The 19,996-nt window shown below is 46.2% G+C and overlaps 1 long non-coding RNA gene across 1 annotated transcript in view; it reads left to right on the forward strand.

Moving 5' to 3' along the window:
* The window catches only part of LOC142589063 (uncharacterized), a 68,526-nt gene that overhangs the window by 29,295 nt on the left and 19,235 nt on the right, over window positions 1-19,996 (forward strand). The window contains exon 2 of the long non-coding RNA XR_012829808.1: window positions 10,509-10,591. This is a non-coding gene — a long non-coding RNA (uncharacterized LOC142589063). The remainder of the gene's footprint in view (window positions 1-10,508; window positions 10,592-19,996) is intronic.

Consider the following 19,996-nt stretch of genomic DNA (forward strand, 5'->3'; position numbering starts at 1 on the left):
AAGTTAAAGTATTTGTTGGCGAAGAACTTACAATTCCACCGCACTCAATTTCCCTTGCCACAGTGTCATGCAACATTGTTGCTGGTGCCAGCGCACTTCTTGCGTCAGCTGCCTTTCGCTTTTTCGGACGTTCATGCAGGCGTCCGCAGACTGCTCGTCGCCAACCGATTGTCCTGTCCTCCCAATTTGCTTGGTGGAGAGTGCGTTGGCCGTGCCCCGTGTGTCGACCCTGCTGCCATCATTGAGATGCCAACCGATTCCATCGCCACTCATGAGGTAGCCGGAGTCACCTGTAACCCCGCGCAGGTGCCGACTTCGCCCGATCTTTTACATAGCTCCATCGCCGACACGTTGACTGCCTCTCAATGCGCCCAGCTTCTACGACTTCTCGACATGTTCCGTGCGTCTTTCCACTGCCAGCATGTTCCCTTGGGCCGTACGCCAACTGTTTGTCATCGCATCGACACAGGTACCAGTGCGCCACTGCGACAAGGACCATATCGTGTATCCTCGAAAGAGCGCTGGGTTATCGACGACCAAGTAGCTGACATGCTCAAGCGCGGCGTCATTCAGCCTTCGGATACCCCCTGGGCATCTCCGTTGTTCTTGTTGAGAAGAAGGATGATTGATTCGATCCTCTGTCGATTATTTTCGGCTAAACAAAACAACTCGTAAAGATGTTTACCCTCTTCCGAGAATTGGCGACGCCCTTGACTTGAAGGCGCGGAGTTCTTCTCTTCTATCGACTTACGCAGCGGCTATTGGAACGTCCCCATGACACCCGAAGACTAACCTAAAGCGGCCTTTCTAACATCACATGGCCTATATGAATTTCATATCATGCCTTTCGGGCTTTGCAACGCCCCCGCAACATTTGAGCATATAATGGGCAACCTTTTGCGTGGTCTCAAGTGGAAAACGTGCCTGTGGTACTTAGATGATGTGGTTATTTTTTCGCCCAATTTTTCTACCCATATCTGTAGGCTGGAGGAAGCGTTACAGTGTCTAACCGCCGCCTCCCTTCAGTTCAACCCAATGAAATGCCCCTTTGGTGCAAGTCAGCTCACCATCCTTGGCCATGTAGTATCAAAACACGGTATTCTTCCTTACGCCGCCAAGCTCCGTGCAGTTGCTGATTTTCCCAAACCTTCCCCCGGAAGAAAACTTCGCAGCTTCCTTGGCCTGTGTTCTTATTTTCGCCGCTTCATTCGTAATATTGCGTCAATTGGAATATGGAGCGACTTGAACGATTACGCCTGGTCGTCCGCTTGTGACGATGCCTTCCAAGAGTTGCGTCGTCCACCGACCTCGCTGCTTATACTGCGTCACTTCGACCCGATAGCTCCGACCGAAGTACACACCGACGTCAACGGTGTTGGACTCGGCGCTGTGCTCGCACAGCGCAAATCTGGATTGGACGAGTATGTCGTTGCATACGCCAGCCGCACCCTCACGAAAGCCAAGAATAATTATTCCGTTACGGAGAAGGAATGTTTGGCCATATTCTGGGCACTTGGTGAATTTCGGCCCCACCCCTATCGCCGCCCCTTCGACCTGATTTCAGACCACCAAGCACTTTGTTGGCTGTCCTTGTCGAAGGACCCCTCAGGTCGATTAGGTCGCTGGGCTTTGTGGTTGCAACATTTCAATAAGCGCGTTGTCTACAGGTCTGGCCGCCACCGCACAGACGCCGACGCGGTTTCGCGTTCTTCCGTATCAGCCGAAAGCGATGCCTGCCTCTCTGCCGTTGACCAAGTACTTTCGTTCCCAGCAGGCTGCGACATGGCTTGGAACAACGCAAGGATGCCTGAATCAGTACTCTTGTAGCCTTCCTTTATAACCCGTCGACTGTTCCTCTACCTTCTCGAGCGCGCGCCTCCCGGACGGCTGCCGATGCGGCTGCAGCGCGGGGCATTCCTCTTCAGTACAGTTTATGTATTTTATTTAAATACTCTCAATGATATTGCGGCGTTAAAGAGAGGAGTGGTGCTACAAGTTCAAAAGGGCCCTTCCGAATGATGCAAGCTCAGGGTTGCTGACTATCGCGCCGAGGAGGTGATTCCTTTCGGATGATGTCTTCGGCACGTACGAGTGAAAGTACATGTTAGCCTGGCTGAACGACACTTGAACATTGAGTTTATGATCAACGCGAGATCAAAGGTAACAAAGCGGCGAGAGCAATGTTTCAGTTCAAGATTCGTAAGGATTATTTTGTGAAAGAAAAATAGAGAGACGTGCTTCCTTCAGATACAAATCGTATGAAGCTCTAGAATTTTTTTCTTGAAGTAACACTGGCGGATCAAAATAATTAGCAACAATGAACCGAGATGAAGAATTTTTAACGGATTCTAGTGCGTTTACAAGAGTAGAAGAATCAGAATCGCATTTTTAAGAAGCGTACTTGAGTTTTGACAAGACTACAGCTTTATACAGAATTTTTAAAGAAGCAGAAGCCAAAGCAAAGCTACGATGCCAAAAACGAAGAGTGCGATTCGCGTTATTTATTATGTAGTTTTATGTGAGTATTCCATGGTGAAATGTTATCTGTGTCGACACCTAGATGTCTATGAGTATTGACAGATAACAAAAGCAAATTGCAAGTGGAATAAACAGGGATAGCACAAACAGCAGTTCTTAGAGAACTTGTCATTTTTCTGCATTTGTTAACATTCGATTTGATGTAAATAGTGGACACCAATATGTATTGCTCTCAAGATCCGTATGAAGTTGAAAAGAATCGTAAGGATAATTATTATGCGGTAGAGGATACAGCCATCAGCAACTAGCCCTATCGTTGGTCCAATCTGAGTGGAAAGGTTGTAAATGTAAATTAGAAGCAATATGGGTCCCAGCGCACAGCCTTGCGACACACCATCTGTGACAAAAGAATTGCGCGAGTTGTGACCATTAGTATTTAGATGCTGGGTTCTGTTGCATCAGGAGCATTGATTCTACTGTAATGAATTCAATGTGTCAATATTTAGTCAATATTTAGCATGCTTAGTTTTAGTAAAAAGCACACGGTGAGACAGGGTATCGTGGGCTTCTTGGAAATAAAGGCAAATGCAGTGAGTGATAGAAACAGTGTCAGATGCTCAAAATAGGACATTAGTAAAGTAGTAGTTGAGTTTCGCAGAGTAGTGTTCCTTAAAACCATCCTGACCATTGTAAAAGAAGGCATTTTGTTCGAGAAAAGCGATTAGATTAGAATAAACTACTTGTTCGGAAAGCTTACGTGGAATACTAGTCAAAATGATGGGTCTTTAATTAGATGGACTAGATGAGTCCCATGGTTTATGCACAGGAACCACCTTCCCCCCTTCCAATCGCTGGCCATTGAAGCATGTTGCAATCACTCTGAAAAGGGCTGCGAAAAAAATGAATGAGCGATAAATGGCAGTCTGTTTCAAGAATTCAGGATCGATTCCGTCCATGCTAGGTGCTGATGTTCTCATCTTTCGTATGAGAATAAAAAGCCCTAATTCATCCTGAATTGAGCCTGAAGGACCACCAGGCTACTCGCTTTTTACTTAAGTTGTTCTCATGGAATCATGCATTCCGTCGTTTATATGCGGCTGCAGGAAGCTGAGATGGATGCGCGGCTTCCACGAAATGAACAATTCTGGAATGGAATTTTTTCTATATGCATTACTTGCGTGTCTTCACTTGAAAAGAAACAAATCTAAACGATGCAGTAAGTTTCTCTTCACACACTCCTTCTTCTCGTCACATAGTTGTCGAAGCAGATATTTATGGTCTGCGCGAGTCGTTCAGTGCTTTCGTTGGGTACCGCACTGTAAGGTGGCGTTCTAGAACGGTGCACGCCGTTGTAGCGAAGGAAGTTACTGAATGCAGATTAGCCGTGAACTATGGACCATTATCCGTTACAACTTCCTACGGAAGTCTATATACTGCAAAAATACTGCGTCGTTTTTCGATAGTTTTGTTGGTTGTCGTTGATGTCTGCAGCATTGGCTACACCCTATTTGAAGGCGCATCGATTAATACCAACAACTACTGGTTCTCTGTGAAAGTGTAGTCCAGATGCACTCACTTCCACCTGCTTGTCAGCCAGCCCCATGTCATTAATGGTACCTTTTCTTGAATATCTTGTGTGACCTGGGAAGCACTGCATCCTTGAACTAGACAAAAAAATGTCCTCATCTACCGTCTGCCACCAGACATAGCTACGAGTGAACATTTTCATGCACGTAGTGCCGGACTGACCGTGCATTTGGTGGAGCACTTTCTACCGTAAAGATTAAGCGATGATAACACGGTTACGCCACGTGACTCATTACAAATCGATGGAAAATTCATGTCACCTAATGAAATAAGTAAACAAAGCAGTATGTGCCTCTTGCGCTGGCCAATGATTCAATTGTAGCCAAGCCCTTTTGACAACACAGGACATGTGCGAGTTCCCTTCTGTATACCAGCAACACATAATGGCACCTGGTCCACAGCTGGATCAAAAATGACATAATCTAAAACATCTTTTTTGTTTGCATCGGCAATCGCGAAAGAGCGTCAGCATTTCCAACATAAGTGCCTTTTCGATACACCCGCGGGTAATATATGCCGCTAGCGATAACGCCCAACGTCGCATTCTTTCTGCAGACATCACCGGTGCCAAAACACCATTGAAAGACTGCTGATAAGAATAAGTGACAAAAATAGGAACATAGGATACTTATAGAAATTTTTGAGCCCGAATACTACAGCAAGGGCTCCTTTTTCTATATGAGCGTAGCCCTGTTCAACCTTACTCAATACTTTGGTTGTCTAAGCAAGTGGCCTCTCGTATTTTCTTATTTTGTGGAAAAGTATAGCGCCAACACCGTAGAGTGATGCATCGCAAACTATTGCCACTTCCTGCCTGGGATCATAATACATCGAGATGATCGCTTGCGTGGGCCACGTTTCGCTTTGCTCAAAAGCCTTTTCTCCCTCAATTGACCGTCTGGATCCCCTGTCTTCGTTCAGAGCATCGTACAAGGGTCTGACTCTGGCAGGCGTGTTATGTAGAAATTTACCATAAAAATTTATCAAACCAAGATAACCCCGCTACTGTGCTTCATTCTTAGGTCTAAGCGCCTGCCTTATTGCTTGAATTTTGCCATCAGACGGGTGTATACTATGCGAGTCCAGAACGTGTTTCGGAGAGACACAGACTTCTGAAATATCTCGCGCTTTTCTTTCTTCATTCGAACGCCCTTTTCGTGAAATCGAAATAACATGCTCTCTAGTTTCCTCCAACACTCGTCTAATGCTGCTCCAGCAATGAATATATCGTCCAAATTACACGCAGCATGGTGAAGGCCATTCAATACATCATTCGTTACTGACTGGAACAATGAGGGAGCACTCGTAAGAACATATTGTAGTTCCGTGTACTTGAACTGCTCTATATGTGTGCTCACGGCTGCCAGTAACAATTCTTCAGGACGGATGTCTAGCTGCTGAAAAGCAGTAGACAGATAGAGTGCTGCAAACTATTAATCTCCTGACAAAGTGGCAAACAGATCACCGATCACGGCAAGAGGATCATTACATGTTAGCAGACACAAATTTAGTTCTACTTTGAAGTAGCCACAAACACTGACTTTGTTGTGCGACTTGGCTACAATAACAAGGGGTGTCGCTCACTCACTCTTTTGTGCTCGCACAAGAACACGGGTCCCTACACGAGGCTCCAACTTTTGGCTACCGCGTCTTTCAATGCAAAAGGCACTTGAACCACTTCGCAAAAAACAGGAATGCTACGTCGTTGTAGCAACGGTTTGATAGGAGAGCTCTTAATAAAAGCAAGTGTTTGATCAAAACATGTCAATACCTTTCAAGTAACATGGTACCACTATCTTCGCGTACTTCGCGCACACTATACTCCTAATCAAAATAATACGCTTTGCGTCGTATCTTGCCACACAACAATAATCGTCATCTCTCTTGTGCGCATTTTCTTTCGTTAACGGAGCGAGTCCGTACTACCAAGTCGCGAACAGTAAGCGCGTTATCAGCATGACAGAGCATTCTCAACAGGAAAGTAGCTAGCGCAGGGTTTTAGAGAAAAGAAACGCAAGCAAGACAGATGACGATTATTGTTGTGTGGCAAATAAAAACGCCAACGGGTGCACATTTGTTTAGGAGTGTAGACAAGCGCATGTTTAGAGCCGCCAGCAAGTCACGTCTAAGCAATGCGCTATTGCTGGTATAACTGGTTTTAAAACACTAATATAAGCTCCTGATGTTTACCCTCCTGTGTCACTGAATCTATAATGTTCACCGTAACTGGGAGCTGAGAACCGTCGTAGGTCTTCAACTACAAAGAGAAGACTTTCCGACATCATTAAAACATCTGGTGCTGCGTCTATCTGCATGTGAACATCTTTCTCTGCTACTAGAAGGTCCTGCGAGTTCACCCCACAAGTAAATTACATAGGCATGCCATCAAGCAGAACGCCATTACCCACACGAAACGCGCGCCGACAACTGCGTCGCAGCAGCAGTGCAGTGACGGCACCTGAGAGACGCGAGAGCGCGTCTCTAATAGGACAACACAATGAAGCCACATGAGAGTCAGAAGGAGCCTGTGATGACACTACAATGAATATGAGCGCACACATAAACCCAAGGTATTAGAAACCTCAGGTCGCAATAACGACGACGCAACATCCACGACAGCATCGCCACCATGAGCACACACCTACAGACCCAAAATATTACACAAGTTGGGCCACTGTATCATTGTAGAAGGCAGGAAGACAAGGGCCTGATGATAGTATGATCATGAAGTTGGGATGACAACGACGGCATGACCACAACAACCCGAGCACATGCCTAGTAGTCTTAGATGGTAGTGAACTTGGATCACTAGGTTGGTGTAAGAGGCTAGATAGATAGATAGATAGATAGATAGATAGATAGATAGATAGATAGATAGATAGATAGATAGATAGATAGATAGATAGATAGATAGATATAGATAGATAGATAGATAGATAGATAGATAGATAGATAGATAGATAGATAGATAGATAGATAGATAGATAGATAGATAGATAGATAGATAAGAGCAATACAGCTGGAAAGACAAATAGTGCTAATTGTAATGATACAGCTTACAGTGCCACGAGGTTTGACAAGCCAGAAGTCAGTGACCATGCGTAGTTAGAATTCTACAATATGCCCTACTATGTAATACCGGCCGAACGTTGTCGACATCAGGAAAAAAAGTTCAGAACTTATTTAATCCACATGATTATTTCTGTAGTATCACACAATTACAATTACTTTCAAGTATCGCTGCATTAGCAGTCTATGGGTAGTTCAGCACAATGCGTTGGCGGGCTAGTTGGTGCGAATCCATAGCTACTTTGTTTCACTTCACTTCACTTCACTTTATTACCTTAAAAACCCCATTAGAGGGGTATTACATAAGGGGTGGTTAATAAAATAAACATTAGAAAACAGGTGTTCATTTTGAGATATGGGTGACAACAGCTTCAGTAAAGGCAGATGGGCTTGTAATGGCTGCGATGGCGTGTGGAAGGCCGTTCCAGTCCCTTGATGCTCGAATAAAAAATGATGCTTGAAAAGTGGTGGTCCGGGCACGTGCGCGTGCAACTTGAAGCGGATGACCGGTGCGATGAGATATGTATGAAGGGGGCGTGATGTACGGTGGGTGATTTAGGGAGCTGAAAAAAAATGAACGGAATAAAGAGAGGGTGGCAACCTGTCGACGGAAAGAAAGTGTTTCCAAGCCAGATTGCGCTTTCATCGATGAAATGCTGATATCGTATGAATATGAAGATTGAATGAACCTAGTAGCGCGATTTTGCACAGCCTCAAGTGCATTTATGATATAAATCTGATGCGGATTCCAGATGGGAGATGCATATTCAAGTTTCGATCTTACAAATGATTTATAGGCTAACGCTTTTACTTGTTGTGGGGTATGACGCAGATGTCGTCTAAGAAATCCCAGTGATCTATTAGCAGCTGAGATGATGTTAGTAGCGTGCAAGCGCCAGGACAGATCACAAGATAGGATGACACCGAGGTATTTGAATGATTGGACTGATTCTATTGGAACATCAGCAATGGAATAGGTAAATGTGTGGGGGTTACGGCTGCGAGTGAAAGACACGAGTTTACATTTGTTAGGACACAAGAAAGACGACAGGACAAGGCACTACTGTTGAATGTAGTTGAGAATAGTGCCTTGTCCTGTCGTCTTTCTTTTGTGAGTTGTTTGCGTTAAACAAAGTATTTATGGATTCTTAGAATACTTCATGCACTTAGCGGAGTCTGTCTATCTATCTATCTATCTATCTATCTATCTATCTATCTATCTATCTATCTATCTATCTATCTATCTATCTATCTATCTATCTATCTATCTATCTATCTATCTATCTATCTATCTATCTATCTATCTATCTATCTATCTATCTATCTATCTATCTATGTTTGTATACATCCGTTTTACTGTCTACGCGGGTCACTGCGTAATCTGTGGTGAAAAATCTAGCGCAACGGGCTGCTGCTGGGCTTCGCATAGGGCATTCTGATAACAGGGTTGAAAACGAGCCATCCAACCAACTTGGAACACTGAACATGTATGGAAGTGTACATACGTGCCGCTTTTCAACGGACCTGTTTCACGCCGACAAGGGTATCAGTATATGCTGCACTGGGTAGAGACCGTTTTCGAAAAAAACTGTTTGACCCCGACTTGGGACACTGGGTACGTGCAAATGCAAAACTGCTGATCTTCAATGAATCTGTAGAAGGATCGGCATTTGGGCGAGTTGGTACTGGTTGAACATCTTGAAGAGGCAGCGCAAGGTGACGAAGACGGAAGGCAGGAACACACAGCGCTGTCCTGTGTGTTTCTGTCTTCTGTCTTCGTGATTTTGCGCTCCCCCTTCAAGATGTTCGATGAACCTGTTTGATGCTAAGCTTGGTAACGGGCTATGTGCGAATAGGTGTGATCCCAACTTGCGTAACTAGCTTTGCGCCACCGGTGTATGGGCCACTCTACAATGAAGAAAAGGATTGCTGAAATTCATCGAATAACTGAGGCCAACACATTTGTGTGACTGAGTATGTACAGCTTATCAAAGAAACTCTGACGTGGACTTAGAGCACTACGTATATGCTAATCGGTTTGTGCTGGTTCTGAGTGAACCTCTTTGATGCCAGCTTGATATTACTTGGTATGTGCCTCTACGTGTGCGTCGCTCTGTAATGAATATTTCTGACGACAAGTTGGGCAACTAGGTATTTGCCACTGGCAATGTGTCCCTCGAGAATGTACGAAAAACATCTCTTGAATTTCTGTGATACGAAGCTGAATCGAACCCGTGTCACAAGAGTCCACAAGAACAGCAATGCGACCAATAACAGGCTATGCCACAAATGCACATGGTATGTCCCTGCTCTTCATTGAACCTCTCGTAAACTTGAGCCACTAATTATGTTCCACTGAGTGTCTGGAAAGCGCAAAAACCATTCTGAGTGTTCGTAGGCACGGATGTGCCACACTTCTCGGGGATGTTACATGTGGAGTTTTACGGAATGCCAAGAGATGGCGCAGCGTGTCCAGAAAGAAGTGCGAGAGAGGAGCGTGGTCGCCTCATGGCGCGTTTCGTAGTGGTCCCACGCATTGACGTGCTATGCATTTCGGAGGCCACGCACAGGCTTCGTGGCGGTGGAGCTAGACGGCACGGAATGTACTTAATGAAGTGCCATAGAGGAGTTCCGCTGCCGTGCACGCCTCATGCACATAATTCGTTTAGGCAGTTACAATATGTTCTGTCACCGCATTAACTCAATGCTGACGCGTTACCGTCGACAATCATTGTGAAATGTATTCAGTCGCGATTTTTATAGGAAACACATTTTATATTTTTTGCGATTTTTCCACCGTTAAGCAATCTCTCCTAGCAGGCCATCCTATAAGTAAATGGTTTCTGGCCAGTTCCCCGCTGTGGCAGAACGGAACTATTTCACGAGAAAGCTGGCAACCAACACAAACGAAAACATAAGATGCTGGTCGTCACCGTGCGAGAATGCTTCTGTCGTAGTGTGCTGAGTGCTAAAAGGTTTCCTGAAGTATGTTGTCTTTTTACATGTTTACATAGAAGTGCTATGAATATTGTTATTTAGGATTTCAAGAGCACACACATAGCAGCTCAGTTTTCTTTTGATATTTGCCACAACCTCTTACGTCAGTTTTTTTTTTACTGTAGGATCTGTGATTACATTGGCATTGCCAAGCAATACGAGAGGTTCACGTTTACTGTGGTCACAGATATACGTCGCTGCGTGTCTGTCGTATGTAATAAATATGAAATTACACTGTGATGTCACAGCGTAACATTGAAAATCTGCATCAATACTACTTAGGTAAAGGAAGTTATCCAGGAGGAAAGTGCACAAGATGTCTATTTCCCCCAGGTACAATTTGCTGCATATTATTCAGTCATATATTTTTATTTCAGGACAAGCAACAGCTTCCACGCTAAGTTGATTGACCAAGCAAAAGGAGGCGCAGGACCCATCATGCGGGTCTTCAAGCAGCCAGGTAAGACAGCAATGCAGGCCGAGGGAACATCACTTGGCACGTTGTGATGTATAGAAATATGACGCCCAAAGCATTTTGACTTCAGAATCTGGAAAAAAAATTGTTAGTTTTATCACCAGCCTTACCTTGAAAACAATGTGCTCATGATTAAATACAGTAGCGTTTGCTAGGTTTTCACAACATAAAAGAATAGGTAACGTGACGAAGCGCTGACGATATGAATACTGGCACAAAGCTACTCTTTCATACATGGCTTTGCTCTGCTACAAAGTGTGGGGCTCACAAGCGAATAATTGCATAGAGCTTTAAATATTACATGGAAGCCATTAAGAAGGAATTTTGGAGCATTCTTAAGGTACCTCCCGCACTTTCCGGGATCTATCTATCTATCTATGACTGATATTCTGCCTGCCACGTTTGGTCAGTGGGAGTGGGTATTTAATGGTCTCTTGGATAGAGCATCGGGCTGCTGTGCTTCTGGAACAGGATTTGAAAACTGCCATCTGATTAACTGCTCATTGCGATCACCTAGGAGATCACCTAGCGATCACCTAGGAGATACCTAGCAGATAAACCATCTGCTAGGTATTAGTCACTGGGTATGTGCCACTCTTCAGTGCACCTTCTTTATGCTGACTCGGATCATTGGATATGTGCTACTACGTATGCGCTGCGGTTCCATAATCCTCTTCGACATCAGATTGAGTCACTTAAAAGCATAGCTATGCGGGCGAGTTGGTCTAAGTTCATGGTTCCACACTTGAATGCTTTCCGCTGCAGAAGAAACCCTTTGAGTGACTGGTTTCTTGCCGTTGGGTACACGGTGCTTTCCGATGGTACACTTTTAAGCAAACTTAAGTCACTCGCTAAGCACCACCAGGTACGTGCCACTCTTCAATAACCTCCTTTACCCCAAATTGTATAACTTTGTTCCACGTAGTATGTAGCGCTCATGATTAACGAAAAATGTAAAATTTGTGTGGAGGGCGGCGGATTCAAACCCGCGTCATTTATGATGAGACAAATCTGTCTGAATGGCATGCGTGAGCTTGTGTGTCATTCGTGCGCTCAATGACATAGCGTGTGCAGAAGGAAGCCTGAGAGAGGAGCAGCGCTGTATAAACGCCGTATGCATGACGCATGTTTGCGCAGGCAATGCGGTGCGTCGCTGCGTTGCTTCATTTCTAATTTCAGCGTGGAATGGATAAGCCGCAATATCTTCGTGTGAAGAAGGCCGACGCGTGGTGACGTGATCAGTGTCGGCAATGAAAACAGCTTCAAGTTAGCAAATATACGAATTTCAACAAAATTTGTTGGGAGATGTTAGATCTTGGTTGCTTTGCGTATACCTCAGTTGAACAAACAGTTACTATAAAAATTTTGAGCGCTAATAACACACAGGACGTAGAGGAGCAACATGCACTACACGCGTTCACTTAGGACAGATGTTTAATGCACGTATGGAAAAAATGCACATATAGGAAAGGGACGCAACGCGCATGTCAAGGCAAGGTACAACACGAGAACATATCTAAGGAACGTGTTAACATAGATTAATAAAATTGAGTTCTTGTCATGAAGTAATAAGGATGGTTGGCTTATACACAGTGCGGTGTTCCTGGTGTTATTAGAGGCTTTCGAGATTTTTCATGTGGTTTCGTTTGGGCGACAGAACAAAATAAGCGTGTTTTCGAAGATGAGTTTGCGTGGACGCGATCTACAATGTTACGGAAGATGACAGAATGGCATTATTATTAGTAACGATTTAGCCAATGCAAAACCAATATTGCATTTGCAACTAGCCCACCTATCCATCATATCGAACAAACAGCTTCTTTGTTTTTATATCCTTGCAAGAAATTCATAATTTATCTTTCTAAAATATATTCAGCCTGTTGCACGTTGGCGATCCGCTAGGAAGAGCCCAATTCAAAAAATATATTGATGAGATTGCCCCAGGCCTTTGCCTAAGATAATATTATTCATGTGGCATACCGAGCTCCTTAGCGTTTGCAATTTTATGTGCTCAGAGTCTCATCAGCCTTGGCTTGCATGTCCTAGGGTCTGCTAGTCATCCCACCCGCTGCCAACTTATAGGGCTTGAACCTATCACCGCTGGTCGTCCCGGGGAACTTGCGAGCATGGCGCTTAGGTATCTACGCCCAAAGAGCTATGTTTAAGGAGCGAAGCGTACGAGAACGCCCTCCTACTAGAGCTACGCTGTGCTTGATATATGTATGAGTTGCTCGGATTGACACACATCGGCGAAATATGTTTTCATGTGACATAGCTGGACGTACCCCTACGTGTTTTAGTCACCCAATACATCTGGCCTTGGTAGGATGACTCAAAAGCCATCGTCAGAAAAGAAAACGAATTGATAAGGAAATAGTTCAGTCCCATACGAGGAATCAAACTCGGGCCCGCAGCTTGGTGAGTATCTGTTTTTACACACGCTCAAATTTTACACACTGCCCAAGAGAACTTCTCCCAAAAGGAAGTGATGGCTAGAGTGGTCGAGAAGTGCCCGCCGGTGAAGAGCGGACAGCGAGCGAGACCCCCACCCCTCCACCCAAGTACAGCGCGTCGGAGAATCCCACCCTGGACGCCGACTTTGGCCCCGGAGATCAGAAGTGCGCTGCACGGCCTCAATGGCATATCGGCCATACAGCATCACTAACAGGACACTCCAAAACCTGGACGATGACTCGATTGAGCACTTGACAGGAATTTTAAAGGACACGTGCATAAGCCGTAAGGTCCCAGAAGGGTGGTAGACGGTCAACACCATACTGATCCCAAAACGGGGCAAGACACCTGATCACGAGGCTCTCCGCCCAATTCGTTTGCCTCGTGCGCGAGAAATGTCGCAGAGCATGCCATATTGAATCGTCTCTCCCACTACCTGGAAGAGCGCGAAGTCTACCCGCATGCGATGATCAGATTTAGGCCGGGCTTATATAGGCTGTGGACGCGTCCGCGGTGGTCCCGCTTTCTCGCCAATTCAAACGGCCCTTTTGCCTAGTTTTGTACCTTTTCTACTCTGAATTGGATTCTTGAAGCTGTTTTCCACCTGGGGAGACCACATCCCGGCAATTGTGTGGACTCTGGACTTTTTACGAGGGATTTCGTCTCTCGCCACTGCGCCACGAGCTCCAATCCTAACGAAGAGTTCGGAAGCCGGCATTTATTTATTTATTTATTATGCATACTTTCAAGGCCCTAAGGCACTACAGAAAGGAGTGGTACATAACAAGCAATGTAATATGCAGACAATGGTATGCAGGCAACGTTAAGCGATAGCGTGGTAGACTGCTGCTTTGAATGAAGTTACATCTGTGATCTGAATGATGGAAGCAGGAAGGTGGTTCCAGTCGACACTTGTGCGGGGTAAAAAAGAATCATGATACTTGTTCGTTCGGGAGGATGGGACGGCAACTTTATATCTGTGGTCTGAACGGGATGAAGTGTAGGAAGGTGGGGTGATAAGTTGATTCTTGAGCACCTGGTTTGAGTGATAAACCTTGTGAAATAGGCAAAGACGAGCACATTTGCGGCGTAAAGAAAGATCTGGCAGATTCAGGGTTATTTTCGTACATGTAACACTGGAATGGCGGGTATAGTTAGATAAAATAAAGCGAGCTGCTCGATTTTGTATTGCTTCAAGCGTTACGGTTAGTGATGCTTGATTGTTATCCCAAATGGCAGATGCGTATTCAAGTTTTGAGCGAACTAACGTTTTGTAGAGCGTCAATTTTACCGAAGTAGGAACGGTAGAAAAGTTATGACGAAGATATCCTAACATACGATTAGCATTAGCAGTAATATAATTAGTATGCAAATTCCACGAAAGATCATTAGTTATGTGAAAGCCAAGATATTTGTGAGCGTTAGCGGATGCTAATGAAGTGTCATTCAGTACATATCGACACTGATTGCTATTGCTGGTTTTACGTGATATGCGCATTGATTTACACTTGTTAGCGTTAAGTTTCATGAGCCATTTTTTAGACCAGAGTGATATATTGTGAAGATCTCCTTGCAGTTTATCTGAATCATCAGGGTTAGTAATCTTTCGGTATATTACGCAATCGTCTGCGAACAAATTAATCGATGATGACTTTACACAGTTAGGGAGATCATTAATATAAATCAAGAAGAGTAGAGGCCCCAAGACGGAGCCTTGTGGCACTCCGGATGTAACTGTTAAAAATGCAGATAAAGAGTTATTGGTTGTTACATACTGAGTTCGATTAGAAAGAAACTGTTTAATCCAAGACAACACATTTGGGTCAATATTAAGCTGATTAAGTTTATGGATAAGTAGGTTATGACATACGGTATCGAAAGCTTTGGCAAAATCTAAAAAAAATGCAGTCAATATCGAATCCTTGATCTAAGGCGGCAAACAAATCGTTAGTGAAACAAAGAAGTGGAGTATCGCATGAAAAAGTTTTTCTAAAACCGTGCTGAGATGGATGGAAGAACGAGTTGCTTTTCAGGAAATCGATGAGGTGAGAATAGATTACGTGTTCTAAGAGTTTGCATGGAATGCTGGTTAATGAGATGGGTCGGTAGTGATCGGGACATAATGCGTTACCTGATTTATGGACTGGAACCACCCTCGCCGTTTTCCAGTCTGAAGGAAGCGATGAGCACTGTACTGACTGAGTATACAGTTTAGATACAATAATAGATGAAAATAATGCAGTACATTTGAACATTTTTGAATTAATAGGATCAGGACCTGCAGAAGCTGAGATCTTTTGATTATTAATCAAACGGTTAATACCAACCCAATCAAATAATATGGGATCCATAGCAAAGAACAAGGAATCAGTATTATTTGGTAAATCGGCAAAGTTATCACAAAAGAATGAGGTAAACACTTCATTTAACACAGTGCAACACTGCTTTTCGTCAACATCACTGACATCTACATGAACTAAATGAATGGAGTCAGCCATTAACGCCCGTCTCGACTCCGACCAAACCGCAGCCGACATCAGACCTCCCCGCGCCCACCCCGGCTGCGGGGGCCCCTAGCAATAACAACAAACGAGCCTTCCACTCAAGAACGACCCTACAGCGATGTCATAAGAAGTCAAAGGCCGAAGCATGAGCCGGGACGACTTCACCGCAGACGCCGGCTGGACTATCGTATCGCTGCCGTCAGTAATCAAGACTGAGTGGAGCCAACCCAACCTCGTTAACCTGCAGCGAAAGGGTGGGAATACGAACGCAACCGTCTCAACAGCGAGAAACTCCGTGATCAAAGCAAAGCAGGATGCCCGCACTGCCCCATCGAACCTAATGAGCAAGCGAGGACACGATGTGCCCCAATTTGAAGCAAAACATCATGGCGGTCAGCACACCGTGGGAAGCGAACGCAGCGAAATACCTTAGGATCCGCAACATTTCCATAAGAGAACAAACGTTTGAGAATACTGCATATAGGACGGCGTCGCACGAAACGTGCAAAGGCGTTCCAAGAGGGGTCCCGCCCGATGAGACGCAGGACTCCATAAACCGCAAGATCGTGAACCCATGCAACCCGCTCGTACTGATGGCAAAGAGAATCAAGGAAACTGGCACGGTCATCATCGCCTTCGAGGGCTTTCGAATCCCGAAATATGTTAGATACGACAACGCCCTGATCTAGTGTTCTCTTTACCGCAAGCAGATCGCCATGTGCCATGTGCGCGGCATACTCGGCCATCGTGTCGACCTATGCCTCTCGCCCGATGACGCCATTTGCAAAGGCTGTGCACTCGCTAACCCTAACGCAGATCATGTGTGCACCTCAATCAAGTGTGCACTCAGCGAGGGAAATTACGTCGCGGCCAGCTAGGAACGCGTGAACCGCTTCCAACTCCCCTACGTCGTGCGAAGAAGACGAGTTGAAAGACGAATCGCAGCAAACGCAAGCAACAGCACAACGAGAGCAGGACCAATCGGCCTGAGTCAGCAAGAACGGTGAGAGTAGCGCCATGAACGACAACCTGGCCGCCAACGCAGATGCACGCTTGTCCGGTGAACCGGGGCAATCGAGATCGAGGAACCGCGGTCCCCCGTGGTCATGGTCCGGAGGGCTCTCCAGGAACCCGTGCTAGAGATACACGTCAAGGATACGATTCACCCCCAGCCCACGAGTTGCCGATGATGACCGGTTGACGTGGGCCCAACGAGCTCAGCAGCAGCACCAACAGCAGTCCGCCAGCCAGGTGCGTGCGACGGCACGGCCCGAGCAAGTAGAAATAGCAAATACGATTAAAAGGCTACAACACGAAAACAAAGAGTTAAGGCAAACAATCACACAACTTGTCGAGGAAATCAGAAAGCTCACAATGCCACCACCCTCCGACTCCACATCACATCAGAACCCATGGTAGTGGAGGTAGCAGTCGCGGAATCCGCGCGCAATCCGCGTAAGAGAAAAGCCGTGACAAACACACATCCCTCGAGCACGGACAGCGACATAAAGTAAATGAATGAACTGCTCGGCGGGCTTGCAACTACCGTTGCGTCACTGAAGGAAGGGCAAGACAAGCTTGCGACGACAGTAGGGAACCTCAAGGAAGGTTACGACAGGATAACGCTACAAGTAAACCACATGATGGAGACGATCAGCAGCCGCGGCGCAAGGCTCCACGCGCTAGAAATCGCAGACCATCCATTCATAACGTCACAATCTACTATCACCAAGCTACCTCGGGTGTTTTCACTCGATAGACAAAACAACAACGTGGCCTCACAAAGGCCACCTACGCCAACAACAAAGATGGCTGCGCAAACTGAACCAATTCGCCTTCGGCAATGGAATTGTATGTGCTACGTCCGCAAGAACGCCCCCCTGCAGCAATACATTCGAGCCAAAAAAGACAAACCCAAGGCATTCTCCTACAAGAGACAAAAACCGCTACACCCTCTCCATCCGCCTATGATGTGACAGCTACGACACGCAACACAAATGTAGAGGTATCGCCACGTTGGTCAGCAACAAGCTAGCCCCCACGACAAAGAACATTAATCACGACCGCAGCCACTGCGAATTCCTTCTAACTGAAGTCTTCCCTAGAGCGAAGAACGCCATGAGCATAGTCATCCGGAACGTTTACAGCAGTCCCAAGCACAGAGCACAAAAAATTAGGCAAATACTCCCGCTCGCCCGCAACCGTGCCGGCGACAATCCCATGATCGTTGCCGGGGACTTCAACGCCCCTAACACATCCTGGGGATACGTCGCCAGCAGGGCCAAGGGCAAGGACTTACTAAACGACGCCGATGAACTTGACCTAACGCTCATAACGAACGCCACCTACCCCACAAGAAAGGGTAACTCGGTCAACCGTGGCACAACGCCGGATCTCACTTTCGTCCGCAACATGCCAAACTATCAGTGGAACAACGCCTTCGAGGATCTGGGCAGTGATCATCACATTGTTGAGACAACGATTGACGCCCCATCCAGAGAACCCTGAAAAATGACGTATGTCGACAGGCACAAGTTCCGCGAGTTAATACGCGAACGCCGAACAGGCAAAGAATTAATGGAACAATGTACATCGCAACTAAAGTCCGACATTGAGGCGGCCACGGAGGAAATAGGACAGATCTCCCTATCCAATGCATGGGCAGCCAACTGGCTCACATGCTCAAAGCCAAACAACCGCTCGCCAGACGATGGAAAGGACAAGGACACCATCGACCGCTGTTGAAAAAATTTCTTCCCCTAACCGGCCGATTAAAGAATATTGCACGCAACTGTCTAACCAGCAATAGAACGAAGTGTGCTATGCTGCAGACGGCCGCATCAACAGCGGGAGTGCGTGATAGCTGCTCCAACAGCTTTCAGACGGAACCAGAATCAAAACGGACCAGGGTCGCACGCGGAACAGGATCAGACTCAAGATTACAATGGCAAATGACCTCATTGACCGTCTCGCCGGAAAGTACCTCCCGCTGGCCAAAATGCTAGAGGCACGGCCGCCGAAGCGTATTGCAGGAAGGCCAACCCACAGCTAGATCGCGACTTCTCAACCGAATAGATACGCACGGTGCTTCAGAATCGAAAGTGCAAGTCAGCGCGGGGGCCAGACGGTGTAACTAACAAGGTACTTAGAAACCTAGACGACACTTCCATCGAAACCCTCACAGAGGAAATCAACAAAATCCGGAGCAACGGAGCACTACCAGAAGACTGGAACACGGCCCTCATCGTGCCTATCCCAAAGCCTGGCAAGGCGCCCAACATCAATAACCTCCGACCGATCTCACTGACGTCTTGCAATGGCAAGGTAGCGGAGCACGCGGCCCTACGCAGGCTCTCGAAAAAATCTCGAAGAAAAAGATATCCACCACGCAACAATGATCGGTTTTAAACCCCGGCTATCCACCCGAGATGCCATGAAGCTCCTCAATCATGAGACCATTGAAGTAGACACGAGAGCCGGGAGTAGTCCTAGTGCTAGACCTCGAAAAGGCATTCGATAATTTATCACATGACTACATACTCGATACGATTTCTGACCTGGACCTCGGCACTGAGTGACAGAACGACAGTTCCTGTGCGACAGAACGGCCACCCCTCCGTCTAGAGGAAATCAAGTCCCAGAAATACAAACTGGGCAGCAAGGGCACCCCGCTAGGTTCTGTCATCTCTTCGACGCCTTTTTAACCTTGCGCCAGCCGGCCTAGGCAAGAGACTGGATCAAATCAAGAACGTCAAATACACCACATAACGCTCTGTATCCCCGCAGGAAGCCTGGCTTCATTTGAGAACGCTCTACAACAAGCGATCGACGCGATCGAGGAATACCCCGTTCCTACGGGCCTGCGATGTCCGCCCACGATGTGGGAGCTCCTCGTCGAGAAACGATCTAGAAGCGGTACCAAGCCAAAAAGCGCAGTCAGAGACACGCACGCCATTACTCTCAGAACAAAAGACGGAGGAACCATTCCACACGTTAGCAAATCAGAGTCCTCGGCATGCTCATTGAGAGCAACCGCTCTAACGCCGCGACAGTGGAGAAGATCGTGACAAAGTCGAATAATGCCTTGAATGTCATACGATGCGTAGCAAATAGGCAACCCGGCATTAAGTAAGAAAATCTCCTTAAGCTAACACACGCCTTTGCGCTATGCCACTTCACATACCAGCCGGCCATGCGCAAACGGAAGGTGGCGGAAAACGACAAACTCAATGTGCAACTGAGGAAGCTAGTCAAACTGCTAAATAGCTGGCAGTCCCCAAGAACACCGAGACAGAGCTACTGCTTCAACGCGGGGTACTCAATACACTTGAAGAAATAGCAGAAGCTCAAGAACGGGCCCAATTGACAAGACTCTCGGGAACCAAACCGGGTAGAGAAATTCTAGCCAAACTAAGTCATGACACCACAGCAA

The sequence above is a fragment of the Dermacentor variabilis genome, chromosome 7 (genome assembly GCF_050947875.1).
Source record: "Dermacentor variabilis isolate Ectoservices chromosome 7, ASM5094787v1, whole genome shotgun sequence".
NCBI lineage: Eukaryota > Metazoa > Arthropoda > Arachnida > Ixodida > Ixodidae > Dermacentor > Dermacentor variabilis.